Source organism: Beta vulgaris, chromosome 7 (genome assembly GCF_026745355.1).
Source record: "Beta vulgaris subsp. vulgaris cultivar EL10 chromosome 7, EL10.2, whole genome shotgun sequence".
Classification (NCBI taxonomy): domain Eukaryota; kingdom Viridiplantae; phylum Streptophyta; class Magnoliopsida; order Caryophyllales; family Amaranthaceae; genus Beta; species Beta vulgaris.
The window spans coordinates 9494064-9519536 of NC_079208.1; the positions used below are offsets into that span (position 1 = coordinate 9494064).

The 25473-nt window shown below is 40.4% G+C and overlaps 2 long non-coding RNA genes across 3 annotated transcripts in view; one reads left to right on the forward strand and one right to left on the reverse strand.

Annotated features, from left to right (window-relative positions):
* Positions 1–967: 967 nt before the first annotated feature.
* Positions 968–9030, reverse strand: LOC125499331 (uncharacterized). Of its 2 annotated transcripts, XR_008970112.1 has the most exons (5): positions 8555–9030; positions 8335–8465; positions 8142–8238; positions 7395–7778; positions 968–1151 (listed from the first exon to the last, which is right to left on the reverse strand). It is a non-coding gene; the product is annotated as an uncharacterized LOC125499331 (long non-coding RNA). The 2 variants fall into 2 exon arrangements; XR_007276121.2 differs by lacking the exon at positions 968–1151 and having other exon boundaries at positions 7215–7778.
* Positions 9031–12353: 3323 nt separating this feature from the next.
* The window catches only part of LOC109135585 (uncharacterized), a 46366-nt gene continuing 33246 nt past the window's right edge, over positions 12354–25473 (forward strand). Inside the window, exons 1-2 of the long non-coding RNA XR_007276116.2 lie at positions 12354–12620; positions 13167–13343. This is a non-coding gene — a long non-coding RNA (uncharacterized LOC109135585). The remainder of the gene's footprint in view (positions 12621–13166; positions 13344–25473) is intronic.

The window sequence follows — 25473 nt, forward strand, 5'->3', positions numbered from 1 at the left end:
GAAAAACATGTTCAACTGAATCAAAAGGTAAACGATGTAATTTTTCTAACTTACAACCAACACAATCATCATGAAACTTAGAAGTACAGGTGATAGAATTTTTTGAACATAAAGATCCTAAGATGCTAGAGGAGGTATGACCAAGACGAGCATGCCAAACTTCACCCGATGCCTTAGTAGCTAGGAAAGCAGGAACTGAAGGCTCAGGAGGGAGAACAATGGGTTGAATAGGGTAGACACCTTGCTTACTGGATCCCCGAAGCAGAACCGCCCTCGTTGTCTGGTCGTCCTTAACATAAATAAAGTTTTTATCAAAACTCACAACACAATCATTTTCTTGACACAACTTGTTAACTGATAATAAATTATGTTTCTAGTTAGGAACATGACAAATAGAAGACAAATGGAGGGGACGACTTGTAGTTTTTAAGGTTAAATTACCAGTACTTTAAATTAGGAGTAAAGGTACCATTACCAACTACAATAGAACTAGACCCAGTGTAAGGAGTTTTAGTAGAGAACTTACCATCCTGAGGGGTCATGTGAGAGGAAGCTCTCGAATCCGAGTACCAGACTGAATCATTAGCTTCACCACCAACAGAAAGTACAACTAAGACTCGAGTGACACTTTCAGATGAAGAGGGAGTAAAGTTGGAATTGAATCTTTGAGGACAATATGCAGCTTGATGACCTGGAAACCAACAGAGACCACAAGTATCGGAAGTAGGGGTAGAGTTTAAATTGTTACTTGAGGAATTACTCCTTGCCGAAGACAAATCATTAGTAATAGAGTCTAGGCAAGGCATACTATAGGATGACAAGTTAGAATATTTACTCATACCATTAAGGCATCCTCGATTAGCATTGTTGTTGTTGTTGTTATTTCCAGAACCATGAGAATTATTGATGGAGTTCTTGTTACCACCATTACCCCGATGAGGCGGCAGCAGACTGTGGCTGCGAGGAAAAAGGCGCCACGAAGGGCTGCGAGAAAATCGCAGCGAGGGGTTGCATGAGTATGGTCACGCGCCAGTTGGTGTAGCGGGGAGTCAGAGTGACGCGCCGACAGTGGCTGCGTGAGAGCAGCGGTGGTGGCGGAAGCGGGGTTTGAAAGATCCATGACGGTGAATTTTTTTTCTTTTTAGAAAAACCTAAGAACCATGTACAAGTGTGGAGAATAATTGTTATACCCTGATTAGGTTAACCCTGACATTTAATATATATATATATATATATATATATATATATATATATATATATATATATATATATATATATATATAGTGTCTACAATACATGCCTACGACTAGTAAAAAAACCATACTATCCTTTTACATACAATGTTACTCTAATAGTACCATTCTAGTATTAACTTTTTCTAATGTTATGCATTCTTAAATTTTCATTATCAATTTTACCGTCCTACCACTCAATTTTTCCTAAAATAAGTAGGCCTAACTAGGAGAATAATCATACAAGTGTATCATAATCGACAAATCCCACATCAAAATTAACGAATTAACTACAAAACCCAGACTAACCCACACATCCAATTAATGAGTAAACTATAAAACTTTGAAAATCTCGATGGTAGCTGCAATTTTTTTAAGGGAACTTATGTCACTTTATTTTAAAAAGAACCTTAAATAGTTTGAAAATAATCCTTTTAACAATTGTTATAACGAAAAATAGTGATTAATGCGACATTCTCACGTACATCCAATGCCCGACTTATCTCAGTCGCTTGAATATGAACTCTCAATCATTCGTACCTCCCCCATTCAAAAGAAGTGTTGGAAGGCCTGCTAATGAGAGGAAGGATGTTGATGCATCAGGATTAAAACAACTACCACCTTCTTAGAGCACTGGTCAGCAAGGAAAGAAAGAAAGAGTGGTGATGGTCCCATCACTTCCAAGAGTGTAGAAAAAATAGACGAAAGAAAAAATCTGCTGGATGAGAATGCAACACTATGCATACTTCTTTTTTGGTTGTTAATGATAAGTAATTAAGATAAATGTTGGGTTGAAAACTATGCTTAAATTTAATTGGATGAAACATGTAAGTGGAATCATATGGTCTTCTCTTTTTGTAAAACTACTTAAAAGCATTGAAAACAAGAAGCATTTTTTGTAAAGCTACCAATATTATAATATTATTGCAAATGGAATATTATTGCTGACATATTTGGTGCTACATTAAATTGTGCTCCACTTCTTCAGTAAAAAAAAAAAGTTAAAAAAAAGTAGTTGTTACAAAAATTTGCACATTTGGTAAAACATAAAGGGTATCTCGTGCATAAAAAATCTTGTTTAATGGCTCACTAACGTTGTTCCTCATTAATGACATTTCGTACATTTTTGTTGAACCTTAAGGATACCTTGTGCATTTTTGAAACTATAGCCGCTCGTAGTTTATCAACCTCTTCCTTGATAGCTGCGTTCTTTTTCGAGGAAAAGTTCCTTTTCTTCTGTTTTACCAACCTCACGTGATCGTTGACGTTCAATCGGTGGACCATAAATGTTGGTCAATTCCTGGCATCTCGTCTGCTGAAAGGCAAAGACGTCAGCGTGGTCGCGCAGGAGGCTTATTAAGTGGACCTTGACGTCATTTGTCAGATCGGCCCTGATCTTTACTGTTCTTTCTGGTCTGTCCAGCTCCAAGCTGATTTCTTCTGTCTTGCCCTCTGATCTAGGTCTCGATAGGTCTGCCGGCCTTCCCTCGAAGTTTTCCATTGACGGACCCTTCTTATCTTTATTCTCCATCTGACGCCTTTTTCTCTCTGATGGTGGTGTCTTTGTCGGTATTTTATGATCGGAATTCTTTAGAGTCGTCAGGTAACAAGCCCTGGCTCTCTTGATTCCCTTTGATTTTCTCCGATTTTCCCTTGTTCGACGTATAGATCATCGTCAAATGGTAAGTGGACACCACTGCCTATGCATCGTGGATTAATGGTCGCCAAATGATGGCGTTGTATGCAGCGAGGACGTCGACTATTAGGAATTCTACCATCAGGTCCCTGAACTGGGATCACTCTCTAATCTTGACCGAAAGCTTAATGGTTCCTTTCGGGATGACGGATACTCCCGTAAACCCGATCACAGGGTACGAGATCGCTTCGTACATGATACCCCCTAGGCCCATCTTCTCAAACATGTCCAGGTAGAGGATGTTACCGGAGCTGCCGCCATCCACTTAGATGCGATGAACCATTGCTGTTGATATCTGCAGAGATACTACCAAGTGATCATTATGAGGATAAATGATTCCCTCAGTGTCCTCTGACGTGAATGCCACCGGCGGCATGCTTGGAGGTGCCGTCCATTGTTCGGTATTATTGTAGTTCACTTGGTGCCTAACCTCGTTCAGGCTAGCCTTGGCACCATGTATGGTACCCTTGCGTGCCGATCCTCCTGAGATAACGTGAATCTTAGTGATTAGCTCTTTTACTGATTTTCTGCCGCCGTCTTCGTCCTCTTTGGATGGGATTTTCGATCTATTCTTGCTTGGTACTGCTTGACGTAGCCTCTTCGCACCAAGTCATTAATGTCGTCTTTTCAATCCTTACAGTCATCTGTGATGTGACCATAATTCCTGTGGAATTCACACCACTTCGACTTATCTCGGCCCTTGTAGAACATCAGCCTGGGCCTTTGCCATTTATCGTCTTTCTTATGGAGCTCATAAATCTCTGCCCTGGACATTGTCAGAGGCGTGTAATTGCGATAACGGTCAGATCACCCTTCCTAACCCTTCTTTACCGAATTACTTTCTTCTTTTCTTCCTGAATTGTCCGGCTTCTTATCCTTCCGGTACGTTTCTTTTTCTTTCTCCTTTCCATCTCCTTCTAGTCGCTTAGCAGCTGCTCTCTTGTCGAACTCTTCTCCTCGGATAAAGTCATTTGCCTTCCCTAGGACTTCCGTCAGGCTAGTCAGCTTTTGATGACCTAGGTAACTTCTGAAGGCAGTCCCTTCTCTTAAACCCGTCATCAGAGCTAAGACCGCCACCTCCTGTTATAGGCTAGGGATAGTAACGACTTCTGAATTAAAGCGTCCTACGTAGTCTCTCAAGCTTTATGACTCTCCTTGCTTGATGAACATCAGTTTGTCGGTAGTTTTCTTCCTACGCTTGTTACTGACGAAGTGTGTAACAAAAATGGAAGTGAGCTGGCGAAAATCGAAAACAGTGACCCGTAGTATGCTTTTGAACCATGTCTGACCAAGTCCAGTCAATGTAGAAGGGAAGACCTTACACCATACCGAGTCGGTATCGGTGTACAACAACATATGTCCTTTGTACGCCGAGATGTGATCCTCCGGGTCTGTCTTGCCATCATACTTGCATGTCGGCATCTTGATATTCTCCATGGGCTCTTGTAGTATAGCAGTTGAGAAAGGAGAATTTTATAGAGACACCGGTGCTCTCCGTCGATACTCGCTCTTTCTTCTGGGCTGGGTTGACTATTGGATCTCAGTAAATTGATCATCTTCTTCGTTTCCCCCACCTACTGGTTCTGTGAGGGTCTTGGAATCCAGGTCATACCGACCTTGGTCATCCTGGCGTCCCGTTGCTAGTGAGCTCATCTTTCTCACTGGACTATGGGGCCTACTTAGGGGACACTTGCCGGCTTGACCGGTCGGTGTTGTCTGGCTCGCCATGGCCTGGAAAACCTTCGCCACAGTCTTGAGCTGTTCAGGAGTGAACATATGTTGGAGCGCTTCAAAGATACCTGGTTGAGGGGACTCAACAATCTTCTTCCCCTTATCGATAGGTGGTTTGGAAGATCCCACCACCGGTTGCGGGGTCGAAAATCCCGATGGTGCTTTTCCCAATGGGACATTGTTCTCATCAGTATCGATGAGAGTGGTTATGCTGGCAAAGTTATGGCTTAATACTTAAAGGTATATTTCACCCCTCCTAGCGCCAATTGTTCCGGTATGGAATAAATGGTAGGTAGTGAACCGGTATCCTTCGTTGGTGTAAGCTGGTTTGGAATTCTGCAAAATAGAGCACGTAAACTAACCTCGGGGGTTGATCCGAGGAACGCCCCTCCGATGCCTAAGTCAATAATAGGTAAAGCGGAATATCTCAAGTAGAGCATAATAATAATTGTGAACGTACCTTATGACTCAGATAAGTGGGGTATTTATAGGAGTTAGCAGTGTCCTTGCTAGGGTAGGACTCTACTCCTATTGGTTAGATACAATTCTATCCTCTTTCAATACTTATCTTTAGGCCTATAGGCGCATTAGATAGTAATTGGATCAGGTCCGGGCACATATGAGAATGGCTCAGGATAGGAGTACCGTTAAGTCATCCTAATAAAACCTGCATGACGTAGTCAAGGGCCCTATAACCAGTATCTTGCACTAGTAGAAAAAGGACGATTTGCATCCCCCCATTTGTGTCGCACAGACACGGAAACGACGCACAGTTCGTATTTGCGTCGAATTTGGGAATCTGTGCGACGCAAATCACAATAATATCTCCAGCAGGTGCGCGTTATGTGCGTCGCACCCTCCTCTCATGCGACGCACATTGCTAATTTGCGTCGCATGAGAGGAGTGTGCGATGCACAATATGGGTATAATGTACGTCGGATTACTGGTGTGTGCGACGCACATCGGAATTAAATAAGTTTGGGCTTTGATTTGCGTCGTATGGGCCATATCACACGACGCTGATCATGGGTTACCATATTTAAAAGATGCGCATTTTAGGGTTTAGCTTACAACCCATTTCAGCCGTTTTCCTTCTCTCTCCTTCTCCATCCTTCATCTCTCTCACTGTCATTCAAACCTCCATCCATCTCTCCTTCGCATCTCTACTTCGAATCTCTACTTCGCATCTCTGCTATCTCTCATTTTCTCACCTTCATTTGTCATCTCTCTCTCGCATCTCTCTTGTTGGCGAATTCGGCGGCTTTGGGATCTCTTTCGCTTCTCTCATTGGCGAATTCGGCTGTTTTGCGGCGAACCTCCGTCGAGTGCGACGATCGATACTCGACCTCCAAGGTTTCCTCTCTCTCTCTCTCGATACTCGACGATCGATACTCGACGATCGATACTCGAAATATACACGATGTTCATGCTCAGATTTCTCGATTCTCGGGTATTTTTAGTTCTCATTTATTCTGAATTTCTTTAATTTGCCATATTTATGTTTATTTTTGGCGATTTGAAGAACGAGATTTGAAGAAAGAGATTGAAGAACAAGATTTGAAGAAAGAGATTGAAGAACAAGATTTGAAGAAAGAAATTTGAAGAAGAACGAGAATTTGGTGATTTGTATTTTTTATAAAATATATTTAGTGAAATTTCTCTATGTTAGATCTGTTTTTTTTGTAGGTTTAGTTTTTTAATTTCGTTTTTTGTTGTATGTTAGATCTGATTTTTTAAGTTTTTATATTTGTTTTGATTTTTTCGTTTAATTTTTGGTGATTAGAAGAACGTAATTTCGTTTAGATTTTGTTTAGATAATTCAGTTCAGTTCGTAATTTTTGGCGATTATCATCATTTGTTGTATGTTAGATCTGGTTTTATGATATGAGATTTGTCTTGTTTAATTATCACCATTTGTTGTATGTTAGATCTGGTTTTTTTTGATGAGATTTGGCTCGTTTCTTTTTCCTCCTACGCAGTACTAAAGCAATGCTTTAGTATTGCGTTTTTTTATTTTTGACATAATGGCATTTGCGTCGCACATGGCGCATGGTGCGACGCAGATGACTGATTTGCGTCGCACCCCCTGCTATGTGCGAAGCAAATTCCACTTATACCCCTTTTATAACCCGCCTGAAACTATGGGCTGGAATGCACGGTGCGACGCAAATAGCTAATATATCTGCGTCGTTCACCATTTGACGCAGATCGTGTCTAGGCTATCTGCATCGAGGCCTTTGGCGTCGCACCCATGTCCGAGCAAATGGGTGCCTCAGATCCGACGCAAATCGCCGTTTCTGTACTAGTGTTGACCATGACGGTCATCAGTGATTCCCAAGAACCAGTATGGAACCTAGTCATCCCCCCATACAAATAACATATGCCAATACAAGTTGGGAGCTCTCTAAATTTAAGATGCTCCCACTGATATGGGAAGCACAAGTTTGTGATTGACATGTACTTGAAAATACTACCAATGCCAAAGCAAACAAAAATGAGCATGACTTTGCTTTTCAAATATTATTTAAAAGGTTCACCAATAAAATATGAGTGACTTTACCTTGAAATATACTTCACATAATTTAAACTAGAAAACCCACCAAACTATAGCTTTGCTACTTCAAACTATGGCTTAGTATTGCAAGCAAGAGAAGCAATATAGAAGATTCTCATTGAACTTTATCTACCATAAATCCTTAAATACAAATTGATTCTATGCATTTGACAAAACTTACCATCCCTGCCAATTGTGAAACATCCATAAAGAACGCCAATAGTACAACAACAAATCCAGTTGTCACAGTGCTCTTTTTCGCAGGACCCTGAGTTTTTTTGCTAACATCTGAGAAAAGGACGAGAACAAATCATCTCTAGCCATTGCCATTAGAATTCGCGGCTGAAACAATGCAATTTTTTATTAGAAACATGCATTGTACTTGCTGATCAAAAGATAAACTTCCAACAAAAGATCTTATAACACAATGGAACAAAAGGAAACTTCCCCTATCCTTCAAGAATCATGTAAATAGAACACTCAAAGAAAAGGGCTTGCATGTGGAAGAATTGAACCCATCAATGTTGAACAGATAGTTGTAACTGCTCCAACAGTGATGACATATCTGCAAATAGTAAAAAATTCTCACTTATGGAATTTTGTTTGGTGTCACGTGTTAATGTAAGGCACATCTAATACAACTTATGTGGCTTAGTGTAAACCATGACTTGAAAATGCAGAAGATATTGGTGTATCAGGATCCATAACATAATAGGGCACCAGACCAATAAATACACATGAAATCAGCATGTATAATGTACAACATATAGAAAGCCCAACAGATATTCCTATCAGCAAATCCCTTTGTGGATGTTTTACCTGCCAAAGAATAGGACAACATCGAGTTATCATATCCTCGAGGAAGGACACTATTTCAAAACTTTCTTTTTTTACATAAATGACATGTCTATAGCACATGATGCAATACCTTCTCAGCGATGCTTTCTACTGAACCAAAGCCAAAATATGCAAAGAAGACTCTTGCAGAGCCAACAATCATTCCGTCCACGCCATACAAGAAGTACCTAAAATAAGAGGAAATAGTAAGGTATGGATGGTTATAGTCATATACAGGATGACAAAAAAAAAAAAAACAGAACTATATATAATAAGATAATTACCTTACAAGTAGCTCATATCCAGGCCATCCATTTTGGAATTCAAGATAGGCACCGGAAATTATTACAAAGATCAAGGCACATATATTTCCCGATGTGACGATGACTTATGTGAATGTATTCTGCAAGGTTTACTGATGTCTATGCATATTAGCCTTTTCCACCATACAATTATTGAGTGACATGTAGGAAGCAGCCAAAAATGAAGCATAAAACTATATACCTCCTTGATGCCAACACATAGAAGCCCAGTGACAAGGAACACAAGTATTGCGGCACAAGGGTCAACTATGACGCCAAGTATATGTTGATGTGCCATAAAGGAAGGCATGTTGTTCTGACCGCTAAAGAGCAACGCCTAGCATAATTAAATTCTAAGTAAGGGTTAGCACATCTCAACCCTTGTAATCAATCCAAAGTGACAGAAGTCCAACAAAAATTTGCAATCCTTATGGTAAGTCAATATAATGATGTAGCTCTAAATCAAAATCCCAAGTAATAAGAAGGAACCTATAGCAACCAAAGTGCACTCAATAGTTATTGAATTTGAATAGATTGTTAATGCAGCACAAGAGCTAACCACCGACTGTATATCCCAAAATCAAAGCCCAACCAATCAACCAAGCAACACTGCAAGAATTCCCACAAAAGCCAATCTCACTACATGTAGCATCCTTTTCAAAATTCTGGCAATCCTGCTTAGCACATGAAGGATCAAAATTTGAAGCAAAGGAGACTTGAAAATAGTTAGAATTTTTAGTTTATCAACTTTCTCCAACACAAATGTAGGATAAGCACTTTCAGCAGAAGGACATCGACTAGCAAGTTCTGCATAACAAAAAGCCAAAAGGCCAATAGTTATACCAGCTATAATGAAAGAAATAGCAAGTGCCAGTCCAGAGTGCTCTCTTGCTACTGCGCCAATAATTATATAGACACCAGCTCCAATAGTTGAATCAACACCTAGCGTACGTATAAGAAAAATAAGTTTAATGTTCAAAATGATTCAATGTAAACATACACGTTGTTGTCTACTATCAAATGGTTTCTCATACAAGCGTTAATTAGTTCATTTCACGCAATTTACCTTTCTTCTTTCCCTTGGCTGCATAGAAGGTAAAAAAGGGAGATTGGTTTCTGTTTATGAGAGTAGACTTTTAGTATCTTTTTTTTTTTCTCTCTTCATAGATTATCAAAATCAAATTATACCACTAGTTATTCCTTTAGATGATAAATGGCGATAACTATTCGTGGTTTTGAATTGTCTTCTTTGTTAGACACTTATGAGGCTACGATAAGTATGGTTAGCTAATTCGCTGCAGTCTTTTGTTATCATTATAGTATTTCCTTATGAGGATGGAGTGCCTTACTCATCCATTGATCCATGCTAATGGACTTATGAATCCTGTTTTAAATTTAGTAACTAAGCCACTCTTTCATAAAAGGAATTCTTTTTTTTATTGTTCCAACTTAAGAAGGATCAAAAGCTACAATAGAAAATATTATTGACGTTCTGCTAGTATTATGTAAGACAAATGTACTTGTGTCCTTACGCAGTTACGCACCATTACTACACATTCAAAAAGCGGAGTCTAATTGAGAACTGCTAATTTACAAACACCTCTCGTATTATGACATATACTTTTGAATAGTCTTGATTGGCTTCTAGCAATTACTCATTGGTCGGAACGGGCCGAGATTTTGTTCCCGAAACTCGTTATTTTGGGCCAAAAGGGGGCTTTTTCGGTCAAAATTGGATCGGGTCAAAAAAGACTAAAAAATCATTTTTGGCTTGCTCAAAGCCCGTTCCAAAGCAAAAATAATCGGGTTGGACCAAATTTTTTTGCCCAAACCCGTCCAAAATTCGGGTGGGGCATTTTTGATCAGCTCTACTTCTAAGTAGTCTTAAGAAACGTTGGCCATATCTTACTAATGCACAAAAATAACATCGTGTGAGATCTTATTAAGATTACTATACTCTAATGTGTATTTTCAAATTATCAACTTTCCATAATTTCTAATAATTCGTTATCGTATTTAGTTATATACTAATGGTCAAAGGTGAGTAATGAACACCTTTAAAAAGGTATGTAATTGTAAGTTATTCATACATGTCAATACTCAATTTTCAAACATTTCTATCGTACACACAACCTCACCTATAGAAATCCCAAGATTTGTATAGATCCTATCTCAATTCGATAAGTCGTGTTAGTATTTGAACATAACATTTGTTACTCTATACAATCAATACATAAATCAAGTAAAATAAGCTACTATAACTTACTAAGTTCAAAGTTTATAACACTATTTCATACTTGATACACAAATTTGTTCCCACTAATATGTAGCCTCAATAGCAAGAAGAAAGCTCACGAAATTAAAAAGGATTTTGCTAAACAACGCCCTACAATTTTCTAGTAACTTCCTAAATACGGTATTTTATACCGTATTTACATACTTGTATTTCTTTCTCTCTCCTCCCCTTGACTCCCTTTCTTAATATTTTCTAATTTTCAGATTTCCCCCCTTCTTCATTCACTTTCCCTCCCATCTTCTTCCACTCACCACTAGACACCGGTGTCGCTGCACAACCACTGTCGGACCACCACTGTACCACCATCACCGCACTGCTACCCCCGACACGCCACCATCGTCGTACCCTCACCATCACCCCCTCCCTCTGTTTTTTTTTCCATTTACAATGATTTTTAAAAAAAAAAAATTAAAGGAGGCGTCCACCACGGACGCCTCCCTTTTTTTAAAAAAAAAAATGAAGAAAAAACAGGTGGTGTGTCGGGGTATGGTGGTGGTGGTGGTGCTGCCGTGGAGAAGAAGATGGTGGTGGTGGTGGTGGTGTGGCGGGAACTTTTGAAATTAGAGGAGGAGGGGTTAGGAAAGTGAGTCAAGGGGAGGAGAGAGAAAAAAATACAAGTATATAAATATGATATAAAAATATCGTATTTAAAGGGCTTTGCTAAACACCGCCCTAGAATTTCCTAGTAACGCCCTAAATACGGTATTTTTATACCGTATTTATATACTTGTATTTTTTTCTCTCTCCTCCCCTTGATTCACTTCCTAATGTTTCCAGATTTTTTACCCTTCTTCCTCCACTTTCTCTCTCCCATCTTCTTCCACTCACCACTAGACACCGGTGCCACCACACAACCACCGCCGCACCACCACCGCGGGAACACCACTGCACCACCGCCGCCGAAACACTTACTCCGACATACCACCACCGCATATCCCCACCATCACCTCTCTGTTTTTTTTTTCAATTTACAGTGAATTTTTTTTTTAAAAAAATTAAGGGGGCGTCCACCATGGATGCCCCACCACCGGTGGAGGCGCCCATGGCAGGCGCTCCACCACATGGTGAGGCGCCTGCCATGGGCGCCTCCACCGGTGGTGGGGCGTCCATGGTGGACGCCTCTTTTTTTTTTTGAACTTTTTTTCAAAAAAAATTAAGGGAGGCGTCCATCATGGACGCCCCACCACCGGTGGAGGAGCCCATGGCAGACACCTCACCATGTGGTGGAGCGCCTGCCATGGGCGCCTCCACCGGTAGTGGGGCGTCCACGGTCGACGCCCCCTTAATTTTTTTTTAAAAAAAATTCACTGTAAATTTAAAAAAAAAACAGAGGAGAAGAGGGTGCGATGATGTGTCGGTGGTGTGGCGGCGGAGGTGCGGCGGTGGTGGTGCGGCGGTGGAGGTGCGGCAGCGGTGGTGAGCTTTGTCAACTTGTTTGTTTTTTTTTCTTTTTTTATAAAAAAACATTATGAGAGGTGGTAGTGTTGGTGTTGGTGTTGGTGTTGGTGGAGGGGGCATGAAGGTGATGGTGGTGTGGAAGAAGAAGGCGAAGTGAGGAAAGAGGAGAAAATGAAAAATACAGTATAAAATACAGGGCGTTACCAGGAAAATTTAGGGCGTGATTTAGCAAATGAGTATTTAAAATATTACTATGAAAATTTTTGGACATTGTTTGCAACCCAAAATAAAAATGCTACAACAACAAAAATAAAAAGTATAGATAATCATTACCAAATACCAATAGGCAATAGCAACAAGATGAGGAACAGTTGACGTCAAAAAAAACAAGATGAGGAACAGTTAAAGCTTTAGCTAAAATTAACCATTGGTGACCACTTGAAGCATTCGCATGTTTTGAATCAACCTATTTTCTCCTCACTGAACATCTTAATCCTCCTAAATTACAATACTCATCTTCAAAAATTGGATCCTTTTCTCTCTCTTCCATTCAGGCCTCTTTAATTTCTATCAGGTAAATACTTAATTTCTTAATGCTAAACTTAAGATTTCAATCTCTGCATTTTCACTTCATCTCTTTGCTCTTTCTCGATTAAATTTTGCGAGGAAATTCCAAGAAATGAGTTGCTCTGGTCTTTGGTCCGTTTGGTAGAAATTGTTTAAGTATTTCTATTTTATTATCACAAGTTTGATTTGACTGTCGTTACAGTATGCGTAAATTTGTAATTTGCTGTGATATAAATGTGAAATTTGAATTGAATTTTGTAGAGTCCGTTAGTTAGGAATTGTTTAAGTGTTTTTTGTTCAGTCTTTTTTTTATCAAAAGTTTGGATTAATTGTTATTGTTGCAGTATGTGTAATTTGCTATTCAAGCTGTGGTATAACGTCGAAGTTGAATTGAATTTCGTAAAATTTCTTGGATCCAATTTTAGAGTTATGAGAGAAAGGTCTGGTCAGTTTCTTCATTTTTTTTTAAAAATAGTTAGTCTAAATTAGTTGATGATAGCAAAGTTTGTAGCTTGCTAGATCTGAAACAATGTTTAATTTATGTCGTGGTTAGTTATTCTTATTGCAGATATTAGATACAAAGATCGGTGTAGGTGGTTGTGGAGGAAAGTATAAACCACTGCTATCCGACGTTCCATCCACTCATAAAGTTCTTCCCAATTTTTCAGCACACCGATTTGTCTTCAAATTCCAGTTGCGCCTTCTCTGAATTTTTTAATTTGTGGCGACTGTGAGTAAATTATATCTCTCTCTTCTCTATTAATTTCGTGATTCTTGACTGATTTATTGGAGGTACATCTTTCAGCATTTTCTTATAAGGTTTACAATACAAGCCTACGATTAGTAAAAGACCATACTATCCTTTTACATATCTTGTTACTCTAATAATAATCAATTATATTTGTTTAATTTTCTTCAATCGATGTTCGTTTCTTTGAATTGTTGTTCGATTTGTGCTTTAATTTGATTTTTTTTCCCGATAAATTTGTTTTTTTTAAGCTATAGATTATTATCTTAGTGTTACCTAATTCACCTTTTGAATTCGCAAGACAGGCCAAAAAGAAAGCAAAACTGACCATAATCCGTTTGCAATTCATAGTGGATTAGCGAATTAGGTAACACTTCATTGATTTATTGACAAAACTAACTGAAGTATTGGGAAGTGTAACACCCATGGAAAGCGGTTGCGTTTTCGCGCGAACGGCCCGTAACGGCCAAATAGAACGTTTCGCGACTGTTGCAGCGTAAATTTATTGCAAAAATTCACATAAGTCGGTTTTGAAGCTTGTTTTTTAATTTTTTTTGTTTATAGTACCATATTATAGTGAAATACACTATTTGGGATACTTCTCACACAAATAATTATTTAAATATTATTTAACTAATAAATGAATTAAAATAATTAACAACTCATATAACAACTAACTTGTGGAAAAATAAAATACTTAAATAAAGAAGGGTGTATGTCTCTTACCTATTAAGGATGAAAGTTGAGATGATTCCTTAATCAAATAAAAAGATTGTTTGAGAAGAAGGAAGTGAAAAAAAGGATAAAGAAATTTAGAAAGAGAAATTATAGAAATTCATATTACCTCCAAATCTGTAATTCCACTAGCTGGGAGAAAAAAAAAGAAGAAGATGAATCTCCATTCTCCAAAGTGCACTGCTCCATGTTTGAAGAAAGATGAATCTTCAAAGTCCACGCTCCATGTTTTTGGTGAAAGAAGTAAATCAGTAATGGGTTAGTATTTTAGGAGGGGAAAAATGGAGGGAAACATGGAGGGAAACATGGAGGGGAAAATTAGGCTTCTTTACGGTAAAATACATGTAGACATTCGATTTATTTTCATTCTTTTTACTTATTATTTTAGATTAAGATATTAATAAAATTTGTACCATTAGTTAGCAAGTAACTTATTTTCGTAACAAAAACAAATTATTAGAAGTAACTAGTAGTATAGTACAAAAATTAAATAAATTATTAACTATTACATGTCACTGAATGTAAAATATCAAATCATATACCATACTAATAGATATGATTACCACCAAAATGAACGACGATGGGGTTCTTCGTTAGTATCATCTCTACCCGGCTCACCAAAAATATATGGGCCCATTGTCGTGTTCCCCATCTCCTATGTGTTAGTTGGTTCAGTTGCTTGACTCGGATTACTAGAGTTTGTGGAGTAATCATAATTTACATTTCTATAAGTGATGGTCCCGTGGTTGATGATTTGAATGTGATCACGATATTGAGCTCCAGCCTTACCATCTTCATAATTAGTAGATGTATAAGGCATGCCACATCTCCAATTTTCTTCCCAATTTGCTTGAGGTTGTTCATGGTATGGCTGAGGTGGGTAATATGGGACTGGTGGTTGTACCTCCATCGCGTCTCCTCAATTGGGGGTAGGGTATGTTTCTTGAAATATATTATTCTCAATGTTGTTACTTGAATAACTTGAATCACCCATATTACTCCCCATGAAATTTGGAGTGTTATCATTTGACGTTATGTACGAGCCTTCATCATTCACATGGCTCTTTCCCCGATTTTGGCGTCTTTCATATAATTGAGTTAGGTTGAGAATGATGCATCCTCTCATCATTTCGAACCATACTCTTGTAGATCACAATCATCTAAATCATTTTGGACCATACTCTTATAGATCACAATCATCTAAAACACTTGAACCTACTTGTCTATGTGGATTCTGATGATATCCATATTCATCCTCATATCTACCCCCACCATCATCATCATCATCATCACTCGGGGGTGTTAATGCAGATCTACTCGATAGGGAGGACGGTCGGTTGGTGTCATAGCTTTGAGGTAGAGATACACCAAATCTTATTTCTGGATCATCATCATGAATCTCAATTGTATTATCCTCATCATCACCAAAGTTCATCCACTCCAAATCGTCATCTTGAAAGACCGATTGCTCTCTTTCTTACAGTGATGCATTAAGTGGATCATCCTAAAAAATATGATCCAAATTAATTGGATTGAAGCTTGAATCGATTTCTTCCTCACTCCTCCGTTTTGCATGTCTTCTTCACAATTTCATATTATAACGGAGGTAAACTATCATATGAAGTCTCTTATACTGCAATCGATTCCTTGCCTTGGTATGAACATGACTCCACATGCTCCAATTTCTTTCACAATTTGAGGAGGACATACATTAACTCAGCCTTCGAACAACTATACGACATACTTCTACAACACTTTCACCAAAAGTCATCCACCATTCAGCTACAAAATTTAAATTTGTTATAAATTATTGTTCCATTGAACTCATTCTAACATTAATAATTCGTGTGAATTACATATTTACTTATTTTTTTTTTACCTGGATTCATGTGTTTAATAGCACCCTCAGCCATGCTATTTCCGAAACTATCAAGCTTCTCCTTGTAGACGTATAAATGTAAATATTATAGTATTATATTATACTATCTACAAAAGATATAAATACAAATCTGAAAGTTAAAAGCTAAATATTACTTGATTGAAAGCTTTAATATCATTGTCCATATTGGGTTCTATTTTCTAAATGACCTTCTTCACCCCCGACATCACCTCATTATCATCAATAATCTTGTCATTTGAATAATAAAATTGTGGATCGAGAAAATAACCTTCATTCAGTAGTAAAAAATGATATAATAGTCAGTAATAATAATTGTGATATTAAATAATATCTATTGGAAAATTGCATTTTAGTTGAATTCACCAGCAGAATGCAGATCATGATGTAGTTGAAAATTCTACCTTTCATTAATAATTTTTCGGTAGGTTCTGTAATACCTACAATCCTTTCCTATAGCCAACTTGGCTCTTTCCATTGCCTCGTAGATGAAACCCATAGTCGGTTTTTCATCCCCATCAACAAGCCTCAGAACCTTTAAAAGTGGCTCCATTATTTTTAGAACCTCGTTTGCCTTATTCCAAAACATAATAACATTCTCCGTTTGTGCAAGTAAAAGCTCACGAACCTTTTTTGCATTGTCATCGGTCATTTTACCCCATCTAGATTGCTTCCATTCGGAGATTCAAACATATCCCGCAGATCATTATTATGCGTGACAATGCTCTCTAACGACACAAAATTTGTCGCAAATCTAGTGATTCCAAGCCACAAGAGCTCTCGATTGTTGGTGATCTTTTTCATATATTTCACGCTCCAGGTCGAATTGTAGATGAAGCTTGATATCAAATTTGCTTGTGATATAACATCTTTGATTGAAGACTTCTCTTATTATGTCCTCAATAATAAGATCTATAGAATGAGCAACACAATGAGCCCAATATATACGCGGAAAAGCGTCCATTAGTTTTTTTCCTGCGGCCTTCATGGCAGCCTCATTATCGGTCACTACTTGGACCATTCGATCTAGTCCAACTTCTTCTACTACTTTTTTCATCAAAGAAAAATAGTAGTCAATATTTCTTGACGACACATTGGTGGCATCAACTGATTTGTGAAATACCGTGCCACGAGAAGAATACACAAGGTAATTCAAAATGTGCATTCTGGTTGGACTATTCCATCCATCAGACATTATTGTGATACCTCTCTCATCCCACACCTTGGCAAATATGCCTATATATTCCTTCATCAATCTACATTCTTCTCGGAGATTACTTCTGCAAGCTCATATGCAGATGGAGCTCTTACATCAGCTGAAGTTTCACGAATGACATTCATTAATGGGTTAGTGAATGCCGAAATAACAGCGGTAAATGGTTGGTTGTTATCTATGATCCAGTTACCAAATGCTTTCGTAACTTTCTCATTTTGCCTCTTTAGCCAACTAGTGTTGATCTTTCTTTATCTTTTCACCTTTTCATTTTTTTCTAAATATATCTCAAGTGCTCTTAACCTCGGTGCAGGAGTGGATACTGGTTCATACATTCTATCCCTAGCTCGTTGTTGACCTCCTTCTCTAACAGTAAATGATCTGTTTATTCGAGGGATCCCACTCCCACTACCACCTTCATAGTTACTACTTCTCCCCTTCAACATATCACAGTCCCTTTCGAGTCGTTGTTGCATTGACTATCCCGCATTCCCATAAACATACTTGGATAATCCTTGTCATCAAAATCACAACGATTATATATTCTCATTATTTCTTGTTCAAAATTAAACTATCTCCGCTGCTTATTTGTTTTGGATTTCATACTCTTCTAGTAGATTGTGCATTTCTCTTTGGATTTGTGCCGGAACCTTATCACATGCCATGACATAGCCCTTTTCAGGAGCCAAGTGTTCTTTAAGACGTGTTATCCCCCTTTGATTTTACTTTTTGGCAAACTTTACATTCTACTGTTTTCTCGTCTTTAGTGAGTTTTGTTGGGGCCCATTTCTTGGACCAACCCACCTATGGCAAAGTTACTAAAGTACCCCTACATCTAGGGAAGCCAACCCTCCACCAGCTGGAGGTGACCAAAATACCCTCATTTATTGGGGCTCCTATCCTCTATAAATGAGGGTTGTCTCATCAGACAAAGGTAAGCGACTCTAAGCTGCCAAACCCAGAGCATCTCTCTCTACATTGACCCCTTTCTCTCTCTACCTTAATCATTTACCAACTTGAGCGTCGGAGGGGCGATCCCGGGACAACCCCCCGGGGTAGGCTAACCTTGTTTTGCAGGATTCTGACGTACGGATAACGGAGCTCAAACGTAACTTCTTGGGGCCCACATCAAGTCTCTCAACACACATTAGCATCCTCAATTTCTTAGCAGAAATAGTTTGGCGCCGTTTGTGGGGATAATACAAGAAGTTACTTTGCCACTACTCAGCAAGATTCACCTTGTTGCTACTCAGCAAAATTCACTTCATTGTTGCTCAGCAATGGCACCAACCAAGAAGACACGCTCCTAAGCCAACCGTTCCGGGAGAGCTCAAGCATCCCATGTGCACCTACGGTGTTATCCCTCTATCCGAATGATGATGATTCCACCCCAATCAGGAATCCATTGCGAAGTCGGTCATCCCACAGCATCGGGTCAGATATAAGTAGCTGACCCTCCACCCATAACTGCAACATACGTCACCTTGATTGCATCTCATCTTCAACAAACTCTCCAGCAAAGTCGGATTGGTATGGTTTCCACTAGTCGCGAGGAGATCATTCATCCTTCCTAAGATGGTCAGCCTAACCGGCTGGGACCTAAACAAAGGGAAGGATCGCGTCAACCCTCAAAAGGGTAAAACATGTTATCACTCGGAAGAAGTTGTATCGAAGAACACAACCCATGAAGACTGATCTGAACAAGGGGTGTGGTGACTCAGAACCGTAAAACCTCTCTAGAATAAGAAGTGGCACCCTCAAGTGTATGATATAGTTCAGCTAGAGGGGCCTATTCATCAAAGGCACCGACTCATCAACGATGTCTACTCATTCAAGGTATCCACTCATCCTTAGGTGCCCACTCGGCGAAAAGAAAATACTCAGATAGATGTGCCTAGTCATCATCAAAGGCATCAACTCATCAACAGTACTTACTCCTTCAACGTACCCACTCATCCTTGGGTGCTTGCTCAGCCAGGGCATCTACTTGGCCTTAGATGCCTACTCAACCAAAGAGAAACTCATCTCAGCTTCAAAGGCACACTATCAAAAGCCTTTACATCACCCAGATCGGTCAAGAAAAACTAAGACTATCAAGTCAACAAAGGCAAGCAAAAGGAGACTCAAAAGGCGAGAATTTCGCCATGGCACCTCCACAGTCACGAGGGGGAAATCTCACTAACATAGCCGAAAATGGCTAAGTACAACATACCGGAACATTCATGATGTCAAAGTGGCGAGGCTCAAAGCGACCCATATCCTCCATATCCGGACCCGCTCGGTCAGTAGGAGACCCCCTCTCCTTTGCCGAGTCATTCTCATACTTAGCCAAAGTCAAGCTAAGTACTTAATTGGCGCCCACTCGGACGACATGTGGCTCATTAGCCCCTTATCCGAGTGGCATCCGACCCGCTCGGCTGATAGGAGACCCTCTCTCCTTTGTCGAGCTGCTCTTATACTTAGCCAAATTTAGGCTAAGTAATTCATTGATACCTACTCGAATAGGGACCCGGTCGGCCACTCAGTCTTGCACATAAAGCGAGGCACAATCCTGAGTCCCCCCCCCCCTCTCGGACCCAGCAGGGTACCCTAGAACATGGATCTCTCTCGATTTCCGTTGGACGATTGCATTGGGAAGGAAGGATGCTACCCTATCCGATCATCCAGCGTGGGGCTAATTACTCGAACGCCTCAGCTGGTCCAATGAATACACTTGATGGAGGTGTGATGATGTTCATCATCCCCTGAATAAAAAAACTTCTCTAACGACACTCAAGTATACAGAATCCCCCTGGCTAACTTAGCATACACTCAAGTATCAACAATAGAACCTACTCGAGATATGAGTAGCGTCAGAAGACCTCCTCGGGAAGCATGAAGCTCACTAGCCCTGCCGAGTCGAGAAGCTCCATCATTGGCACCTCCTCAGTCAGAAGAGGAGTGTCCTACTAACTTAGCCGAGAAACGGCTAAGTATCAACAATTGAACCTACTCGAGATCTGAGTAGCGTCAGAAGACCTCCTCGGGAAGCATGAAGCTCCGGAAGTCTCCTCATTGGCACCTCCTCATTCAGAAAAGGAGCGTCCTACTAACTTAGCTGAAAAACGGCTAAGTATCAACAATTGAACCTACTCGAGATCTGAGTAGCGTTGGAAGAACTCCTCGGGAAACATGGGGCTCACTAGCCCTTCCGGGTCGGGAAGCTCGCTCTCCTTGGCACCTCCTCAATCATAAGAGGAGCGTCCTAACTTAGCCGAAAAATAGCTAAGTATCAACAACCGGACCTACTTGGGAGCCGATTAGTGTCACAAGACCTCCTCGGGAAGCATGGGGCTTATTTACCCCCCGAGTCGAGCATATATCTCGTGGGCACCTGCTCGGACAAGCTTGGGGCTCATTAGCCCCTCATCCGGGTGGCGTCCAACTTACTCGGCCCAAGGAAGCCTTCCCCTCCTTGGCTGAGTCACTTTCCTAGCCAAACAGGGCTAAGCAAAAGAAGGCACCTGCTCGGACAAGCTTGGGGCTCATTAGCCCCTCATCCGAGTAGCGTCCAACCTACTCGGCCCAAGGAGGCCTTCCCCTCCTTGGCTGAGTCACTTTCCTAGCCAAACAGGGCTAAGCGAAAGAAGGCACCTGCTCGGATAAGCTTGGGGATCATTAGCTTCTCATCCAAGCGGCGTCCAACTCACTCGGCCCAAGGAGGCCTTCCCCTCCCTGGCCGAGTCACTTTCTTAGCCGAAATATGGCTAAGGACCTCCCTCGACATCTCGAGGAGCGTCCATGACCACCCTCGGCACTTCGAGGAGCGTCACTCAAATACTTAGCGAAATTCAAGCTAAGTACTTCATTGGTACCCACTCGGACAGTATGGGGCTCATTAGCCCCTCACCCGAGTGGCGTCCGACCCGCTTGACCACTAGGAGACCCCTCTTCTTTGACGAGTCGCTCTTATACTTAGCCAAATTCGAACTAAGTACTTCATTCGCACCCACTCGGACAGCATGGGGCTCATTAGCCCCTCATCCGAGTGGTGTCCAATCCACTTGGTCGGTCAAGCCTCGAGGGCACCTGGTCGGCCAACGTCTCGAGTGCACCCGTTCGGCCAAGCTTCAGCCAAGCATCGAGTGCACTGGGTCGGCCAAGCCTCGAGTGCACCTGGTCGGCCTAGCCTTGAGGGCACCGGGTCGGCCAAGGTCCCGAGCATGCATCCCCTCGGCCAAGCCTTGAGGGCACCTGGTCGGCCACAATACTCGAGGGAGTTGCTCGGCCTCGACCAACTCAGCTCTAGCGAGCTGCTGGACCTCGACCAATTCAGCTCTAGGGAGCTGCTCGGCCTCGACTAGCTGGGCAATAGGGAGATGCTCGACCTCGACAAGCTCGGCTCTAGAGGGCTACTCGGCCTCGGCCAGCAATGCTCGAGGGAGCTGCTCGGCCTCGGCGAGCAATGCTCGAGGGAGTTGCTCGGCCTCGACTCACTCGGCACTAGGGGCTACTCGGCCAAGGAACCTGCTCGGCCAAGGAAATTTCTCGACCAGGACAGTTGCTCGACCGGTCAGCGAGACCCTTGTGCTTGGTTAATCCTAGCGCCAGAAGATATCCTTGGCTACGATCCGGCATGAAAATTCTTGGGTCCCGCTCAATATCGGCAAAAATGCAATCACCTTATTCCGCCAATCAACCGAGCTAAAATGGCGATTTCAACTCCGATTACTTGGCGTGGGGCTAATTGTTTGGGCCCATTTCTTTGACCGCCCACCTATGGAAAAGTTACTAAAGTACCCCTACATCTAGGGAAGCAAGCCCTTCACCAGCTGGAAGTGACCAAAATACCCTCATTTTTTGGGGCTCCTATCCTCTATAAATAAGGGTTGTCTCATCAGACAAAGGTAAGCGACTCTAAGCTACCAAACCCAGAGCATCTCTCTCTACATTGATCCCTTTCTCTCTCTACCTCAATCATTTACTGACTTGAGCGTCGGAGGGGCGTTCCCTGGACCACCCCGGGGTAGGCTAACCTTGTTTTGCAGGATTCCAACGTACGGATAACGGAGCTCAGACGTACCTTCTTGGGGCCCACATCAAGTCTCTCAGGACATATTAGTATCCTCAATTTCTTAGCAGAAACAAGTTTCATACAAAATCTTCATCCAACATAAAAATATAAATATGTACGCCGTGTTAGTTTCACGGGATTACTTGCAAAATGCCACGATCTAAATCTGAAAATAAAGATGTTGGATGGAGATTTTGTATGAAACTCACTAAAGATGAGAAAACAGTAGAATGTAAATTTTGCCAAAAAGTAAAATCAAAGGGGGATAACACGTCTTAAAGAACACTTGGCTCCTAAAAAGGGCAATGTCATGGCATGTGATAAGGTTCCGGCACAAATCCAAAGAGAAATGCACAATCTACTAGAAGAGTATGAAATCCAAAACAAATAAGCAGCGGGGATAGTTTAATTTTGAACAAGAAATAATGAGATATATATCAATCATTGTGATTTTGATGACAAGGATTATCCAAGTATGTTTATGGGAATGCGGGATAGTCAAATGCAATAACGATTCGAAAGGGAGTGTGATATGTTGAAGGGGAGAAGTAGTAACTATGAAGGTGGTAGTGGGAGTGGGGTCCCTCGAATAAACAGATCATTTACTGTTAGAGAAGGAGGTCAACAACGAGCTAGGGATATAATGTATGAACCAGTATCAACTCCTGCACCGAGGTTAAGAGCACTTGAGATATATTTAGAAAAAAAATGAAAAGGTGAAATGATAAAGAAAGATCAACACTAGTTGGCTAAAGAGGTAAAATGATAAAGTTACGAAAGCATTTGGTAACTGGATCATAGATAACAACCAACCATTTACCGCTGTTATTTCGGCATTCACTAACCCATTAATGAATGTCATTCGTGAAACTTCAGCTGATGTAAGAGCTCCATCTGCATATGAGCTTGCAGAAGTAATCTCCGAGAAGAATGTAGATTGATGAAGGAATATATAGGCACATTTGCCAAGGTGTGGGATGAGAGAGGTATGACAATAATGTTGATGGATGGAATAGTCCAACCAGAATGCACATTTTGAATTACCTTGTGTATTCTTCTCGTGGCACGGTATTTCACAAATCAGTTGATGCCACCAATGTGGCGTCAAGAATTGTTGACTACTATTTTTCTTTGATGAAAAAAGTAGTAGAAGAAGTTGGACTAGATCGAGTTGTCCAAGTAGTGACCGATAATGAGGCTGCCATGAAGGCCGCAGAAAAAAAACTAATGGACGCTTTTCCGCATATATATTGGGCTCCTTGTGCTGCTCATTCTATAGATATTATATTGGAGGACATAATAAAGAAGTCTTCAATCAAAGATGTTATATCACAAGCAAATTCGATATCTAGCTTCATCTACAATTCGACCTGGTGCGTGAAATATATGAAAAAGATCACCAATAATCGAGAGCTCTTGTGGCTTGACATCACTAGATTTGCGACAAATTTTGTGTCATTAGAGAGCATTGTCACGCATAAGAATGATATGCGGGATATGTTTGAATCTCTCTAATGGAAGCAATCTAGATGGGGTAAAATGACCGATGACAATGCAAAAAAGGCCCGTGAGAGCTTTTACTTGCACAAACTGAGAATGTTGTTATGTTTTGGAATAAGGCAAACGAGGTTCAATATATAATGGAGCCACTTTTAAAGGTTCTGAGGCTTGTTGATGGGGATGAAAAACCGACTATGGGTTTCATCTACGAGGCAATGGAAAGAGCCAAGTTGGCTATAAGAAAGCATTATAGGTATTACAGAACCTACCGAAAAATAATGTATGAAAGTTGGAATTTTCAACTACATCATGATCTGCATTCTGCTGGTGAATTCATCTAGAATGCAATTTTCCAATAGATATTACTTAATATCACAATTATTATTACTGACTATTATATCATCTTTTACTACTGAATGAAGGTTATTTTCTCAATCCATAATTTTATTATTCAAATGACAAGATTATTGATGACAATGAGGTGATGTCGGGGGTGAAGAAGGTCATTTAGAAAATAGAACCCAATATGGACAATGATATTAAAGCTTTGAATCAAGTAATAGAACCCAATACTATAATATTTACATTTATACGTCTACTAGGAGAAGCTTGATAGTTTCAGAAATAGCATGGCCGAGGGTGCTATTAAACACATGAATCCAGGTACAAAAAATAAATAAATATGTAATTCATACGAATTATTAATGTTATAATGAGTTCAATGGAACAATAATTTATAACAAATTTAAATTTTGTAGCTGAATGGTGGATGATTGTTGGTGAAAGTGCAATTGAGATTGATGATGATAATCCAGAAATAAGAGTTGGTGTATCTCTACCTCTAAGCTATGACACCAACTGGCAGTCCTCCCCATCGAGTAGATCTGCATTAACACCCAGAGTGATGATGATAGTGGGGGTAGATATGAGGGCGAATATGGATATCATCATAATCCACATAGACAAGAAGGTTCAAGTGTTTTAGATGATTGTGATCTACAAGAGTATGGTCACCGAAATGATGAGAGGATGCATCATTCTCAACCAACTCAATTATTTGAAAGTAGAGCTGGCCACGGGCCGTGTTGGGCCTGAACGCGGGCCAGGCCCACGGGCTGGAGTGGAATACGGGCCGGGCTAGTCCCGCGACCCATCAAACTCGTGCCATGCCGTGCCGGGCTGAAATTGTGCGAAGCTTGTCCATGGCACGACACGGCCCACGTGCCTGGCGGGCCGGGCTCGTGCTCACCACGGGTCGGTGTCGTGCTCAACGCGGCCCTGGTCCGAAAATCACAGTTTTTGAAAAAAAAAAAATACTTGTGCTCGCAGGCCTTGTGCGTAAAAGGGTTATTTTATTTTGCAAAGTAAAGTAATGGTAAATGAACTGAAAAGGGTGACACAATCAAAAAGAGTTGATTTTTGCTACTGATAAATTTTAGTTTTGTTTTTTTAGGTCTACTTCACTACTTGTCTAGCATTGTTAGATTTGTTGTCACTTTACTAGAATTATATTGTAAGCTTTATTTCTCTCTCTTTTTCTTTTTTTAAGTTTATTTTTTATTTTATATATTTGTATTTATAAGTTAATTATAGTGAAAAACAAAAAGTAAAAAGTAAAGAAAATTTATTTACAGTAACATTGTAACTTGAAAAATACCTCAAATTTATTATTGAACTCTTGATAATATTGAAAAGGAACAAAATAACTAGATGT